Raw genomic sequence first — 15,783 nt, forward strand, 5'->3', positions numbered from 1 at the left:
ACTGCTCTTAAACTCTCTAGCTTTGTGACTTTAGGCAGGTTCCTTGATGTCTCTGAGCCTAGTTTTTTCATCTGTAAAATGAGGTCATGTCCCCTACCTCATGATATGATTAGGAGGATTCAATGAGCTAATATTCAGAAAGAACTTAGCATCATCGTGCTTGGGATGTACTAAGCACAAATAAAAAGCTTCTCAGTGGTGATAACGGTATATATTAAGCCTGCTCTTTGGTTCTCTGCCTTGCTACCTTGCCAAGTTCCTTGAAAGTAGCCTTCACTGTTATTGTCCTTGTCACACCTACACAGTGCCTGGAACCTCAGGGGCCTTGCAAGTTTTGCCAGTAAATAAATGAATCAATTAGATAACAGATATTTGTTGAACACCTTTCATGAGTGAAGCAGTGTTTTGGGAGCAGTGGGCAAATACTGAGACATAGTGTGGGAGAGAGCATGTCCTTAGCAGTTAGGGATTCCAAAATTCGAGTCATGGCTCTGTCATGACTCTGACCTTTGGGCAAAAAAAAATTTGGATTGATTGGGCAAATCAATCCACCTTTAGGCTATACTTTCCTTGTTTACGAACTGTAGATAATACCATGCAAGGTCATTGTGAGATTAAATGAGATGACATAGGGAAAGTACCTCCTCAGCAACTAGTACTTAGTAAGCATGTAACTAATAGTGTCCCCTTGCCCTTGGTCCCCATGAGATGTGGCCCTTGCCTTCACACAGTGAGTGACAGAAGTAAGGTTTGCTATGGGGACTTCTTAGGAAGGTGGGATCCCTTTGGACTGCAGTGGTCAGTGGAGGCTTCTTTGAGATGCCGGAGTTCACACTGGACTTGGACCGTGTGTTGCAGGTTTGATGGCGTAGGGTTGAGCTCTCCAGAGAATCTCATCCCTGCTTTGTGGCACTTCTAGATTTTTCAGCCTCATGCATTTTCAGGTATGTCTAATTCACTTGGTCTATTGCTGAGCTCCCAATTAAATTACTGTATTCTTTAATTACCCAGGATCTTAAACAATAGCTTCGAAATTAATTGAACTTCTTCATGTTCCTTGATCCCTAGTCAAACAATTTGTACCAAAAAAAAAAAAAAAAAGAATTAACAATCTATTTTTTACATTGATGATTACAACATTAAAGGAATCCAAGGAATTTCCAGGCTGTAAAAAACTAAATTGCATAACATTACTTACAGCAACACAAGAACTTACTTAAAATTCAATCCATTTTGGGATTGCTGCTATGTATCAACACAATAAACTAGTCCTTCCAAGCATGGTACTTACAATTTGAAAAGTCATCATCAGAAAAAAAATTTCTTTGAAATATAACTCATCAGGGCAAGAGAATTTGCTATGTACTTTAATTTCTTTAGGCTCTAACTTCTTTCAACATTAACTGCTTAAATTTGGATTTTTGAACTTCAGTTTATACCTGGAAAGGTGATAAGGGGATGGAGGTTTATATTCAGATGTGGGACAACTAACTTCGGTCACTTTATCATTGGAATATCTTTATGATACCATCTGACCTCACTGTAGAATCTCTGATAGGATACATTGGACTATGTGGTTGGAACATGTCAGGTAGGAAATAGAATAGGGAGGAAATTTTCACCTTGTGTTCAGAGTGGTGTTGAGTTACTTTAAACAATGGTATTGTTCTGAGCCATTTCAGAACTTTCCAGGTGCAAAATCCAAGCTGCACACCCAGGTTCCAGGGGAGCCACAAAGGAGCAGTGGAGGGCTGTGGGGTCTGGTCTCATGCAGAAGGGGGCAAGGCCGTCTTGGTAGACGCTGATACCTCCCCCAAGGAAAACATACACCCTTGGTGGGCCACAGGCTTCATCTTAACACCCCAATAGGTTAAGAAAATAAAAAGATGAGGAGTTTCTTTCGAAGGGGTAGGTGGAAAGGAATGCTAATCCTCCATCCTCTGGTACTTATGAGAAGGAATTTAACACTTTTCTTCTTGTCTCACATCCTTTCCTCTCCAGGGAAGGATGGGTGATGCTTCTGATCAGAGAATTTTTGAAAGCAAGAACTAGATCTTCCCAGCTGAGCCTTATCCGGCTACAGCTAAACTCAGAGGCAGCAGAGGAGACATATGGAGAAGCTGAGAAAACAGTAACTCGAGGGACACTCAGTGGACAGTTATTCCCAGGGAAATAAGCAAGTTGTAGCCGGCATTAAAGTACTATAGCCTGGAATAAATTTCTGGACAATTAGGAAAAATGATTGCTAAAGCAAATGAAATGTGTATGTAAAATCTCAACTTAGAGCACTAGAAAATTATAGAATCATATAGAATCATTTTTTTGTTTCTCCTTATTAGAATTTTTAAGCAAATCCCAGACATCATGTCATTTCACCTAAAAATATGTCAGAACACATCTTTAATAAGGACTATGTCATTATCACAACAAAAATGACAAAATTTCCTAAGGTGAGGAAACAAACATTTCTGTGTTTAAAAAAAAGAAGGAAGAGGAGGAGGAGGAGCAGCAGGAGACAAAATCAGTGAGGGACATAGAAAAAATCAGAATCCCCAGAAAATGCGAATGGTGATGGAAAAGGAGAAATTACGCCCATTAACCTTATCTGGAGAAGAGTTTCATGAGATTCAAATCCAGAAACAAAGACCAGAGGCACACTGCATGTTATCCGTGTACAGTAAGTATCCAAGGCTGAACTTGCTTTTATTTGGTTCCCAGCAGCCTGCTTCTTAATTTCAGTCTTTCCTGATTCCCGTCTCCTTACCTGTCCTTGGGATCTGTGAGATACCAAGTAAACCTCAAATAAAACCCCCTCTTTGGTTTAGCTGATTCTTAAAGTTCTCCATAATTTATAACCAAAAGAATCCTATCAAACATAGAACCCCTCCCAATTTCCAACTGAAACTGCTGTTAAGACTCCGAGGCCAGGTAAGCAGCCCAACTCTGAGGATGCTTGTTGGGTGTCTACAAAGTACCAAAATTGTACCAAGAATGCCTCATTCCTGGCAAGTGTCACTTCCCTCTGCTGATGTGTTTTCTTTTCCAATCCAACTTCCCCCTACTTTTTCAACTACTGTTAATGACACTTTAAACAGATAGCTGTACTCACAGGAGAGAGACAGAAATCCCTAGGGGCTAAAAAAAGAAGGGGAAACTAAAAACCAGAGCAGAAAGTGTGAAAGTTATACTAGGATGGCCTTGGCAATTGGTGGTGGAGGGAGGAATGGGTTATTAGACCCCAAAATAGGCCCAGTGAGTTTGGGTCCTGGGTTTGAATGCCAAGAAAGGGACCTGAGAAAAGACCTAGGGTGTGAGTTGGAAGTGAGACCCAGGAATAAAGCCAGGAATCTCAGGGTGCTCTCGCTCAGTGAAAGAGGAATTAGAAACACACTACTTCCTAGCCCAGGGAGAGAAACTTCTCTCTGTAAAAATGAAAAAAAAAAAAAAAATCTGTTAAAACAATCTAAAATTCCAAATTGGTCTATTAAGCAGGCTTGCATTCCAAATTTACACCATCTATCAGGAGTGGAATTCCCAAGCTGTGTGAAAGTAGTATAAATTATAGGTCCCAGGCTGGTGGTTCCATTACAATGCCAGTCAGAAGCAAACCAAAACCACTCTATCCACAGAAACCCTTCCCCACCCAAAAATGAGGCCACAATAAAAAATTAAAAACCCATGGGAAAGTGATGTGCCAAACTGTGCTAAGAAGTGGAGATAGAGAAATCAGAAACACAGTCCCTCTCCTCATGGAACACACAATGTATTGGGAGAAATAGGATAAATAGTTATGCAAATAAATATTTAATTGCAAATGTGATAGTGTTATAGAGAGGAATTACAGGGTAATCAATTAATGGTGGTATGGAAAACAAACTTACAAAACTGACTTCAAGCTTTTTATTAAAACTTAACATGTTCAATGTGGCTCCAACAGGGAAAGTCTGATATTGAAAATGCTTCAAATACAAGTACTATTAATGGAAATTTACTTATGAATTAATTGCTAGAATTATGATTTCAATCCTAATCAGATACTTTATTTACTTTACACTAATGCCTTTAAATGTCTTTAATGTCCTAGTAAATATTTCCAATATAAACTGTGCTAATGTTTAATATTTGTTATCAGAGAATCCAAGATGTTAAGAATATATAACATTTCCCAAAATTATATAAGATGTTGATGATGAAAAGAAGGTTTTTGAGAGTATAGATCCCATTGGTCCATCCATCAGAATTTTTTATTTGTTCTGACAACTTTTCAGTTAGTATTCCCAAGTAAGAAAACATCTTAAAAATAATAATAGGATGGAAGAAGATGGCAGCATAGAGAGGAGTGGAAGTTAGTCAGTCTCCCGCAGAGCAACTAATAAAAAACCAGGAACAACTAGTAAAAGATCTGGAATAACTGCTGGGGGACAACCATGACTGTACACACATCATGCATCAACCTGGATTGGGAGGAATGCCTGAGAGTGCATGGAATTTGTGAGTAGAAACTGCGGACTTGAGCCAGGAGCCCCCTCCCCCCATGGCAATACAAATTGCAAAGGCTTGCTGAGATAGAGAGCAGCACTCTCTGAACAAGCAAATATACCTGAGTCCAGCTCCAACTGGGGTTTTGACTGGCAAATGGGGACTGCTCAATGCAAGTTGCAAATCCCCAACAAGTAGACAGAGGCTTTTAGTGATGACTGACCTTGAAGAGCCAGGGGACTTCTCTGTCTCGGAAGGGGGAGCCCAGAGGACCGGGTGCTATTTCTGGCTGATGGGTGAAACTGGGGGCCATGGACTGACCCTGAAAGAGGGCTTTCTGTCCCTTTTTCTCTCTCTCAACCTGAGCAGCTCAGTGGAGAAAGCATCAGTCATTTTCAATTCACAGCACTCTGCAGCAAAGAAAGCCTCAGCCATTTTCAGTTCACAGGGCTCTGACTCAGACAAGGGTGGAGATAGTGGAGTCAGAGAGACAAAGAACCTATTTAAATGCAAATGAAAATTCCCTAGGGGGATGTATCTTCCCTAAGAGGAAAGAGGTGATGTCCAGCTCTACTACCTGCCTTCCATTCAGAATCAGACCCCAGGGCCTGGGGGAAAACAGTCAAACCAGAAACAACTTAAGCTGAGAATTAAAGGGGCCTCAACTCCTTACATCAGTGGGGAGTGACAGGCTGACAGGCACCAACTTCTGGGCAGGTTAGGAAAACCACAGTGCCTTGAGGCCTCACAGGGTGTGTCAATCTTTTAAGACACACCCTCAGGGAAACCTGGTGCTGAATATTTCCTCCTTCTGGGATCTAAGCCAATTCTGGTCTGGAAAAACCTGACTGGAGTAACCAAGGAAACCAGAAGCCTAGACAACAGAAAACTACAACCTACACTAAGAAAAAGGAAGGTATGGCCAGTCAAATGAACAGACTTACACTTCAACTGAGATACAGGAAAGGAAACAACTAATGCTAAATCAATTCAAAAAGGTTAGGGAAGATATGGCAAAAGAGATGAAGGCTATAAAGAAAACACTGGGCGCACATAAGGTAGAAATCAAGAGTTCGAAAAAACAACTGGCAGAATCTATGGAAATGAAAGAAACAACACAAGAGATGAAAGAAACAATGGAGACATACAACAGCAGATCTCAAGAGGCAGAAGAAAACACTCAAGAACTGTAGAGCAAGACACCTGAAATCCTACACATGGAAGAAGAGATGGGGAAAAGAATGGAAAAATATGAGTAACATTTCAGGGAACTGAATGACAACATAAAGCACATGAATGTATGTGTCATGAGTGTCCCAGAAGGAGAAGAGAAGGGAAAGGGGGCAGGAGCAATAATAGAGGAAATAATCAATGAAAATTTCCTATCTCTTAACTGACTGTGTTTTAAAACTTAAACTTCCATATCAGATCAAGAGAAGAGATGTCTATTTGGTACAAGATCTATATTTTCTAAACAGTACAACTCTACAGTCGGTTTGTTCAAACACCACAATTACATGGAACTCTGACTAGGAAGAGAGATACGGTAGGTTAGTATAAGCTACAGAGAAACAGTGACACATCCCAGAGTAATTTGGGCAGAGAATTAAAAATATATTTACAGCCTCCCCCTCCCTTCCCCAAGGAGCTGGGGGAAGGTGCAGAAGTGTTGGACTTCCTCATCTGGACAAGTGTTGATGTCACAAACATTGGGACTCACAGTTTGATATGTTGAGCCCTCTATCATGGGACTTGCCCTTATGAAACTCATTACTGCAAAGGAGAGGCTAAACTTGCATATAATTGTGCCTAAGTGTCTCCCCGAGTACCTCTTTGTTGCTCAGATGTGGCCCTCTCCCTCTCTCTCTAACTGAGCCACCTCGGCAGGTGAACTCACTGCCCTCCCTGCTATGTAGGACCCAACTCCCAGGGGTGTAAATCTCCCTGACAATACAGGATAGAACTCCCAGGGATGAATCTGGACCTGGCATCATGGGATTGAGAATATCTTCTTAACCAAAAGGGGGATACAAAATGAGATGAAATAGTTTCAGTGGCTGAGAGATTTCAAATAGAGTCGAGAGGTCACTCTGGTGGACATTCTTATGCACTATATAGATAACACCTCTTAGGTTTTAATGTATTGGAATAGCTAGAAGTAAATACCTGAAACTACCAAACTCCAACCCAACAGTCTGGACTCCTGAAGACAATTATATAATAATGTAGATTACAAGGGGTGACAGTGTGATTGTGAAAACCTTGTGGATCACACCCCCTTTATCTAGTGTATGGATGAATGAGTAGAAAAATGGGGATAAAAACTAAATGACAAATAGGGTGGGATGGGGGGGATGGTTTGAGGGTTCTTTTTTCACTTTTATTTTTTATTCTTACTCTGATTCTTCCTGATGTAAGGAAAATGTTCAGAAATAGATTGTGGTGATGAACGCATAACTATATGATCATACTGTGAACAGCTGATTGTATACCATGGATGATTGCAGGGTATGTGAATATATTTCAATAAAACTGAATTTAAAAAAAAAATTTCCCATCTCTTATGAAAGACATAAAATTATAGATCCAAGAAGCACAACATACCCCAAGCAGAATAGATCTGAATAGGCCTATGCCAAGACACTTTATAATCCAATTTTCAAACAGCAAACACAAAGAGAGAATCCTGAAAGCAGCAAGAGAAAAGCAATCCATCACATACAAAGGAAGCTTAATAAGACTATGTGTGGATTTCTCAGCAGAAACAATGGAGGCAAGAAGGAAGTGGTGTGATATATTTAAGAAACTAAAGAGAAAAACTGCCTACCAAGAATCCTATATCCAGCAAAACTGCCCTTCAAATATGAGGGAGAGTTTAAAATATTCTCTGGCAAACAGAAAATGACAGAGTCTGTGAACAGGATACCTGCTCTACAGGAAATACTAAAGGGAGCACTACAGACAGATAGGAAAAGACAGAAGTGAGAGGTTTGGAGCACAATTTTGGGTGATGGTAGCACAGCAGTGTAAGTACACTGAACAAAGATGACTGTGAGTATGGTTGAAAGAGGAAGGTTAGGAGCATGTGGGACACCAGAAGGAAAGGGGAAAGATAAAGACTGGGACTGTATAACTCAGTGAAACCTAGAGTGCTCAACAAATTGTGATAAAATGTACAAATACATATTTTTGTCATGAGGGAGAACAAATGAATTTCAACCTTGCAAGGTGTTAAAAATAGGGAGGTATTGGAAAAAACAGAATCAATGCAAACTAGAAACTATAACAAAAACATTGTATTATGCATCCTTTAAGGTAACAAAGGCAATATACCAAAGCTAAATGCATACAAGAGTGGGACATAAGGGAGGGGTGTGGGACTCTGGGCATTGGTAATGTCTGACTCTTCATTCTACTTTAGTTTAAGTTTAATGCTATCTTTCCTTTTGTTGCTTCCCAGCTGTCATGTTTTTTTTTTCTCTCTTTTTTCTTTTTCTTTGGTCTCTCTAATTTCTTTGACTCTTCCTCCTTCTCTGTGGAAGAAATGGAGATGTCCTTATATAGATACTGGTGTGGTGGTGAGTACATAAATTCATGGCTATGAAGGAAATCATCAATTGTTTACTTAGGATGGACTGTATGGAGTGTGAACAAACCGTCTTTAAAAAATGGGTTGATGAAGAAACCTTGAGGGCACTCTTTTGAGTGAAATAAGTCAGACACATGAGGAAATATATTGCAGGGTCTCACTGATATGAACTAATTATAATATGTAAACCCATAGACATGAAATATAAGTTACCAGGATATAGAATGAGGCTAAAGAACAGGGAGCGGTTGCTTAGTATGAGCAGAATGTTCAACTAGGTTGAACTCAAATGTTTGGAAATGGACAGAGATGATGGTAGCACATTGTGAGAATAATTAACAGTGCTGAATGGTGTATGAATGTGGTGGAAAAGGGAAACTCAGAGTCACATATGTCATCAGAAGGAAAGTTGGAGGTTAAAAGATGGGAATGTATAAAACAGTGAACCTTGCAGTGAGCAATGTCCGTGATTAAATGTACAAATATTAGATATCTCTTTCATGAACCAGAACAAAAGTGTGACACTATAACTAGAAGTTAAAAATAGAGGGGCATTTAGGGAAAAAATATATACCTATTGCAAACTATATCCTACAATTAGTAGTATTTTAATATTCTTTCATCAATAGTAACAAATGTAGTATACCAATACTATGAGTCAACAATGGAGGGCGGGGTGGTTAGGGGTATGGGAGGATTTGAGTTTCCTTTTTTGTCTTTATTTCTTTTCTGGAGTAATGAAAATGTTCTAAAAATTGAAAAAAAAATTAATTGTGATGATGGATACACAGCTGTATGATGGTACTGCGGGCAACTGATTGTACACTTTGGTTCTTTGGATAATTGTATGATATGTGAACAATCTCAATTAAAAAATTATACTATTTCACAAAGAATACCATCTGTCAATTCTCATGAGTTCCTTTCCAGCTCTACATTTGTCTCCACTTTGAGACAAAACCAAAAATATAAATGATAAATGGTTTAAAATGTGTACAGTATTATGGATGCATCTAATTTGCTTTTTTTAAGCTAATTTGCTTTTGAAAAGGCAAACCCCTGAATCCAAATTAAGACAGATTAAACTAATGAAAAAGATTTCTTTAAATGTTTAACAATTGCCTAAACCAGATGTGTTGATTTTATCCTTTCCAAAGAAAATTCAATTAAGAATTGATTGTGAATTTAGTGATTACAAATAATCCTTGTTTACAATTGAAGTCAGATAAAATACTCTTACTGGAAATGCAAAATTGAATTGGATATTAATAGTGTATTAAAGTTTCACTGTTTTAAAAAGAAAAGGTTGGGTCAGAGCGGCCGGGCAGCGGGGCGGGCGGAGCAGCGGCTCCCAGCGCGGCGGCGGCGGAGGCAGTGGGGAGCGGAGCGATGCCGCAGGCGCCTCGCCAGGGCCGCAGCAGCAGCAGCAGTTGGGCCTCCCGCCCTGGCCGGCGGCCCGAGAAGCGCAGGAAGGGTGCCGGGGGGCCCCGCCCCCGGCCGGCCGCAGCCGTGAATTCCAACGTGGAGAACCTGCCCCCCCAACATCCTCCGCCTGGTGCACAAAGAGGTGACGACGCTGACCGCCGACCCCCCGATGGCATCAAGGTCTTCCTCAACGAAGAGGACCTCACCGACCTGCAGGTCACCATCGAGGGCCCTGAGGGGACCCCCTACGCCGGAGGCCTGTTCCACATGAAACTCCTGCTGCGGAAGGACTTTCCTGGCTCCCCACCCAAGGGCTACTCCTGACCAAGATCTTCCACCCCAGCGTGGGCGCTAACGGCGAGATCTGCATCAGCGTAGTCAAGAGGGACTGGACGGCAGAGCTGGGCATCCGGCACGTGCTGCTGACCATCAACTGCCTGCCGATCCACCCCAACCCCGAGTCCACGCTCAACGAGGCGGAGGGCCGCCTGCTGCTGGGGAACTAGGAAGAGTGCGCGGCGCGCGCCCGTCTGCTCACCGAGATCCACGGCCGCGGCAGCGCGGCTAGTGGCGCCAAGCTCAAGGCGGGCTGGGCCCCTGCGGGAGCAGCCGCAGCCTCCTCCACCGACGCCCGGGCCCCTCGGGGCCCAGGAGGAGCTGAGGGGCCCATGGCCAAGAAAGACGCGAGCAAGCGCAAGAAGCTGGCAGCCAAGGAAAAGACTGAGAAGAAGCAGGCACTGCTGCAGCTGTAGTGGGCTCTGCCTCCTCCCCTCCCCAACCCTGCCCATCCCTCCAACTCTGTCTTTAAGTTATTTAAATTATGGCTTGGGGGGCGGTATGGGGGGTACTGGGACCTGGATTTTTTTCCTATATAAAGCTAGAAAAGTGAAAGCAAAAAAAAGAAAGTTTCGGGTGACGTCATCAGCATGGCGATGTAAACAGTGGCTGAAAACTTCTCCCTAGATATTCAGCAAAAAGGGGGATAACCTTGACTTGTTCAGAACTCTAGAGGAGGGTATGGATGGGAGAAGGACCCTACAGATGCGGAACTGAAGAAGAAGAAAGCTATAAGGTAGGAGAACTCTGTTCCAGGCCAGCGGGTCCTCTCCCTTCCCCTTCACATGTCTCCCACAGCACAAAAGGAACACAGAACCAGCAGTTACGATCCTCTCACCTCCTGGTGAGGACACAGACTAAAAAATCATAACAATAAGACAGATCCCTGTCATTTGGAGATCAGAGGGATAGGCCCAGATCAGTGAGGGATAAAGAGTCTGAGGAAACCTAGGCAGAGACTGTTTCCAGCCCTGGGTCTGAAAGCCCTTCCCCCACCCTTGAGGAACATAGTATCCCGCACCTGATACTTGCCTGGGGGATGGCTGAAAACTGTGGCAGCTGGGGTAGTCCTCTGCCTTAGAGAGAGTGGTAGACACAGCCCCCAAATTGAATCAGACTTTACCCAGCAAAGTGAGGGTGCAGGAAACCCTCAGCTTCAGCTGTGCCCAGTCAGACAAGGAGGGAATTCAGCGCCACACAAACAGACTCAGCTGGGCTCAAACAGATGATTGAACCCCACCCAGCCAGACTCACCTGGGGCTCTAAGAGGTAATTCAGCTCCACCCAGCTAGGCTTAGCCAGGCTACAACAGGTAATTCAGCCCCACCCAGCCAGATGCAGATGAGTCCAAAAAGTAATTCAGCCTCACATGGTCAGAGCAGCCTGGGAACTGGAAGGTAAACACCTTTTGAGGACAAGTAAATCACTGAACAGTGCCATCTGCTGGAAGACTAAAAAATGCAAGGGAATTTTAGGACTTCTCAGAACTTCTGTAGACCTTATCCCAGGCCCAGTGGAGATGGTCTATACCCCTTGTCCAGAAAACTGGCTGTTTAAGTTAAGAATTACAGATGAACCAATGGTTAAAGTGATGCTCTAAAACAAACCCAGGGCATACAGGTTGGCAAAAAACTGAACACCAATGGGAGCCAAGAGACTTGTTTTATCCACACACAGAGAACTTGCTGTGGTCCCCAGTGTGTACCCCCAGAAACAGGCTACTGTGGGTACCTGCTTATAGGGGGATACTGGGGAGCAGAGCTAATCTGTCAACTGGCCAGTGAGAGAGACATATAGGCAGGGCAGGTACCAGAATAACAAGAGGTAAAAAATTCAGATCAGTTAAATAGAACCTATGTTATAGGTCCAGAATAAGGAACTGAACACAAAACAAATAGGGAACTAAGCCAACCAACAAGAAAACCCAAAGCAAAAGAGTGAAAATGACCTCTAGGATAAACTATACAAAGAAACCAATGCCTAGACACCAACAAAAAATTATGAGACTCACTAGGAAAAAAGAAAATATGGCCCACTCAAAGGAACAAACTAACACTTGAAATGAGATACAGGAGTTGTAACAACTAATAAAAGATGTACAAACATGCAAAATCAATTCAAAAATCAAATCAACAAGCTGAGGGAAGATATGGCAAAAGAGATGAAGGATATAAAGAAAACATTGGGCAAACATAAGGAAAAACTTGAAAGTTTGAAAAAACAAATGACAGAATTTATGGGAATGAAAGGCACAATAAAAGAGATGAAAAACACAGTGGAGACTTACAACACCAGATTTGAAGAGGCAAAAGAAATGATTAGTGAACTAGAGGACAGGACATTTGAAAGCCTACACACAAAGGAATAAATAGGGAAAAGAATGGAAAAATATGAACAAGATCTCAGGGAACTGAGTGACAGCATGAACCACACAAACATACATGTCATGAGTGCCCCTAAAGGAGAAAAGAAGGGAAAAGGGGCAGAAGAATAATGGAGGAAATAATCACTGAAACTTCCCATCTCTTATGAAAGACATAAAATTAGAGATCCAAGAAGCACAGCATACCCCAAACAGAATAGATCCTAATAGACCTACTCCAAGACGCATATTAATCAGATTGTCAAGTGTCGAAGATAAAGAGAGAATCCTGAAAACAGCAAGAGAAAAGTGATCCATCATATACAAAGGAAGCTCAATAAGACTATGTGCAGATTTCTCAGCAGAAACAATGGAGGTGGTAAGGCAATGGTATGATATATTTAAGAGACTGAAAGAGAAAAACTGCCAAACAAGAATTCTATATCTGGCAAAACTGTCCTTCAAAAATGAAGGCAAGTTTAAAATATTTTCAGACAAACAGACACTAAGAGTGTGTGAACAGGATACCTGCTCTACAAGAAATAGTAAATGGAGCACTACGGGCAGTTAAAGACAGAAGAGAGATGTTTGGAGAAGAGTGTAGAAATGAAGACTATCAAGAAGGGTAAAAGCAAAGAGAGAAAAAAAAAGAGGTGACATGTAAAATCCAAAAGACAGTATAGAAGAAGAAAGTAATAACACTAAATGTTAATGAATTACTCTTCCCAATAAAAAGATATAGACTGGCAGAATGGATTAAAAAACAGAACCCAACTATATGCTGTCTATAAGAGATTCACCTTAGACAAGGACAAAAATAGGTTGAAAGTGAAAGATTGGAGAAAGATATTTCATGCAAACAACAACCAGAAAAGAGGGGGGTAGCTATACTAATATCAGACAAATTAGACTTCAAATGTAAAACAATTCAAAGAGACGAAGAAGGGCACAATATATATTAATAAAAGGTACATTTCATCAAGAAGACATAACACTCATAAATATTTATGCTCTGAGCTAGAGCACCTCAAAATACATGAGGCACACACTGACAACACTGAAGGGAGAAGTAGACAACAATAATAGTTGGAGACTTCAATCCACTGCTCTCATCAATGGACAGAACATCTAGACAGAGCATCAATAAGGCAACAGAGATGTTGAATAGTACAATAAATGAACCAGACTTAACAGACATTTATAGTACAGCAGGATAGATCTTTTTTTCTCCAAGTGCACATGGAACAGTCTCCAAGATAAACCACATGTTGGGTAACAAAGCAGGTCTCAATAAATTTAAAAAGATTGAAATTATACAAAATACTTTCTCAGATCATAATGGAATGAAATTGTAAATAAATAACAGGTGGAAGGCTGGAAAATTCACAAATATTTGGAGGCTAAATAACACACTCTTAGAAAACCAGTGGGTCAAGGAAGAAATTACATGAGAAATTAGTAAATATCTTGAGGCAAATGACAATGAAAACACAACATATCATATGGGATGCACCCAAGGCAGTACTGACAGGGAAATTTATTGCCATAAATGCCTATATTAAAAAAGAAGAGCATAAATCAAGGAATTAACTGCTCACCTGGAGGAACTAGAGAAAAAATAGCAAACTAACACCAAAGCAAACAGAAGGGCAGAAATAACAAAGATTAGAGAAAAAAATACATGAAATTGAGGACATGAAAACAATAGAGAGAATCAACAAATCCAGAAGGTGGTTCTTTGAGAAAATCAATAAAATCAATGTACCTTTAGCTAGGCTAACAAAGAAAAGGGGGTGGGGGAATGCAAATAAATAGTATCAGAAATGGGAGAGGAGACGTAACCACTGATCCTGCAGGAAACCAAGTATAGAAATGCCATATGATCCAGCAATTCTATTACTAGGTATATACTCAGAGGAACTGAAAGCTAAGACATGAATGGACATTTGTAAACTGATGTTTATAGTGGCATTGTTCATGATTGCCAAGAGATGGAACCAGCCCAGATGTCCATCAATGGACTAGTGGATAAACAAACTATGGTATTTACATATGATGGAATATTATGCAGGTGTAAGACAGAACAAAGTCACAGAGCATTTAACAATGTGGATGAAACTTGAAGACATTATGTTGAGAAAAATTAGCCAAAAACAAAAGGACAAATATTGTATGGTCTCACTAATATGAACTAACATTAATGAGAAACTTTGAGAGTTCAAGCTGAGAACACAAGTTATCAGGAGATAGAAAGACGGTAGAGAGCAGGCATTTGCTGCTGAAGGAGTATAGAATTTTCAACAGTATTGATTGTATAGACCCAGAAATGGATGGCACAATACTGTGTGATGGTAGCTCAATATTGTAAGTACACTGAACAAAGATGTCTGTGAGTAAAGTTGAAAGAGGGAGGCTAGAGACATGTATGATTCCAGAAGGAAAGACAGAAGATAAAGTCTGGAACTGTATAACATAGTGAAATCTAGAGTGGTCAATGATGGTGATTAAATGTACACCATCATTTAATGTTTTTACAGGTGGGAGAACAAATGAATGTCAATTTTGCAAGATGTTGAGAATGGGATGGTATTGGGGAAAAAATATAATCAAGGAAAACTAGAGCATATAGTTAACAGTAACATTGTAATGTGCTTCCATTAATTGTAACAAAGGCAATATACCAAAACTAAATGTCTATAAGAGGGTGATATACAGAAGAGCTATGGGATTCTTGGTGGTGGTGGTGTTGTCCAACCTTTTTGTACTGTATTGTGTTGTGTTGTGTTTTTATGTTTTCTTTATCCTTTTTATTATACTTATTTTAATTTTTTTGGAGTAATAAATGTGTTCAAGTGCTGACTGTGGTGATGAATGCACAACTATATGATGATACTGCAAACAATTCATTGTACACTGTGGATGACTGTATGGTATGTGAATATATCTCTATAAAATTGCAGGGGGAAAAAAATAAAACAGAGGTATACAAGTGCTGGAGAAAACATGGAGAGAGGGATCCCCACTGCTGGTGGGGAAGTAGAATGATATAGCCCATCTGGAGGGGAGTGTGGTGGTTCCACAAGAAGCTAAGTATGGGGTTGCCGTGAGATCCTTCAACCTCATTATTGGGTATCTACTTGAAAGAACTGAGAGCAGGGATAGGAATGGACATTCACACACTGCTGTTTATGGCAGCAGTATTCAGATTTGCAATGGATGAAGTTGGCCTAAGGGTTCATCAACTGATGAACAGAATGGTGAGCTGGGTTGTATGCAAACAATGGAATACTGAGCAGATATACGAAGGACTGAAGTTGTGAAGCAAGCAACTAGGTGAATAGATCTCGAGGACAACACTTTGAGTGAAATAAGCCAGAAACAAAAAGACAAACCTTCTAATGCCTCACTAATATGGACTAACTATAATGTGCAACCTCTTAGAATTGAATCTTGTGGCACAGGTTATCAGGGGAAGGCTTATTGTAAAGGTCCCTACATTGTAAGCTATTACAGCAGTCACATCTATTCCTGAGTTGTAATGGTTATCTCTAAATTCTGAGAGGCTGTACTCTTTGTGTATAATCTGGTGTGT

At 40.8% G+C, this 15,783-nt stretch overlaps 1 protein-coding gene and 1 pseudogene across 1 annotated transcript in view; one reads left to right on the forward strand and one right to left on the reverse strand.

Moving 5' to 3' along the window:
- Positions 1–15,783, reverse strand: part of CORIN (corin, serine peptidase) — a 282,039-nt gene that overhangs the window by 256,116 nt on the left and 10,140 nt on the right. The window lies entirely within an intron of this gene.
- Positions 9,458–10,262, forward strand: LOC119529040 (annotated as a pseudogene).

Source organism: Choloepus didactylus, chromosome 3, assembly GCF_015220235.1.
Source record: "Choloepus didactylus isolate mChoDid1 chromosome 3, mChoDid1.pri, whole genome shotgun sequence".
Taxonomy (NCBI): Eukaryota; Metazoa; Chordata; class Mammalia; order Pilosa; family Megalonychidae; genus Choloepus; species Choloepus didactylus.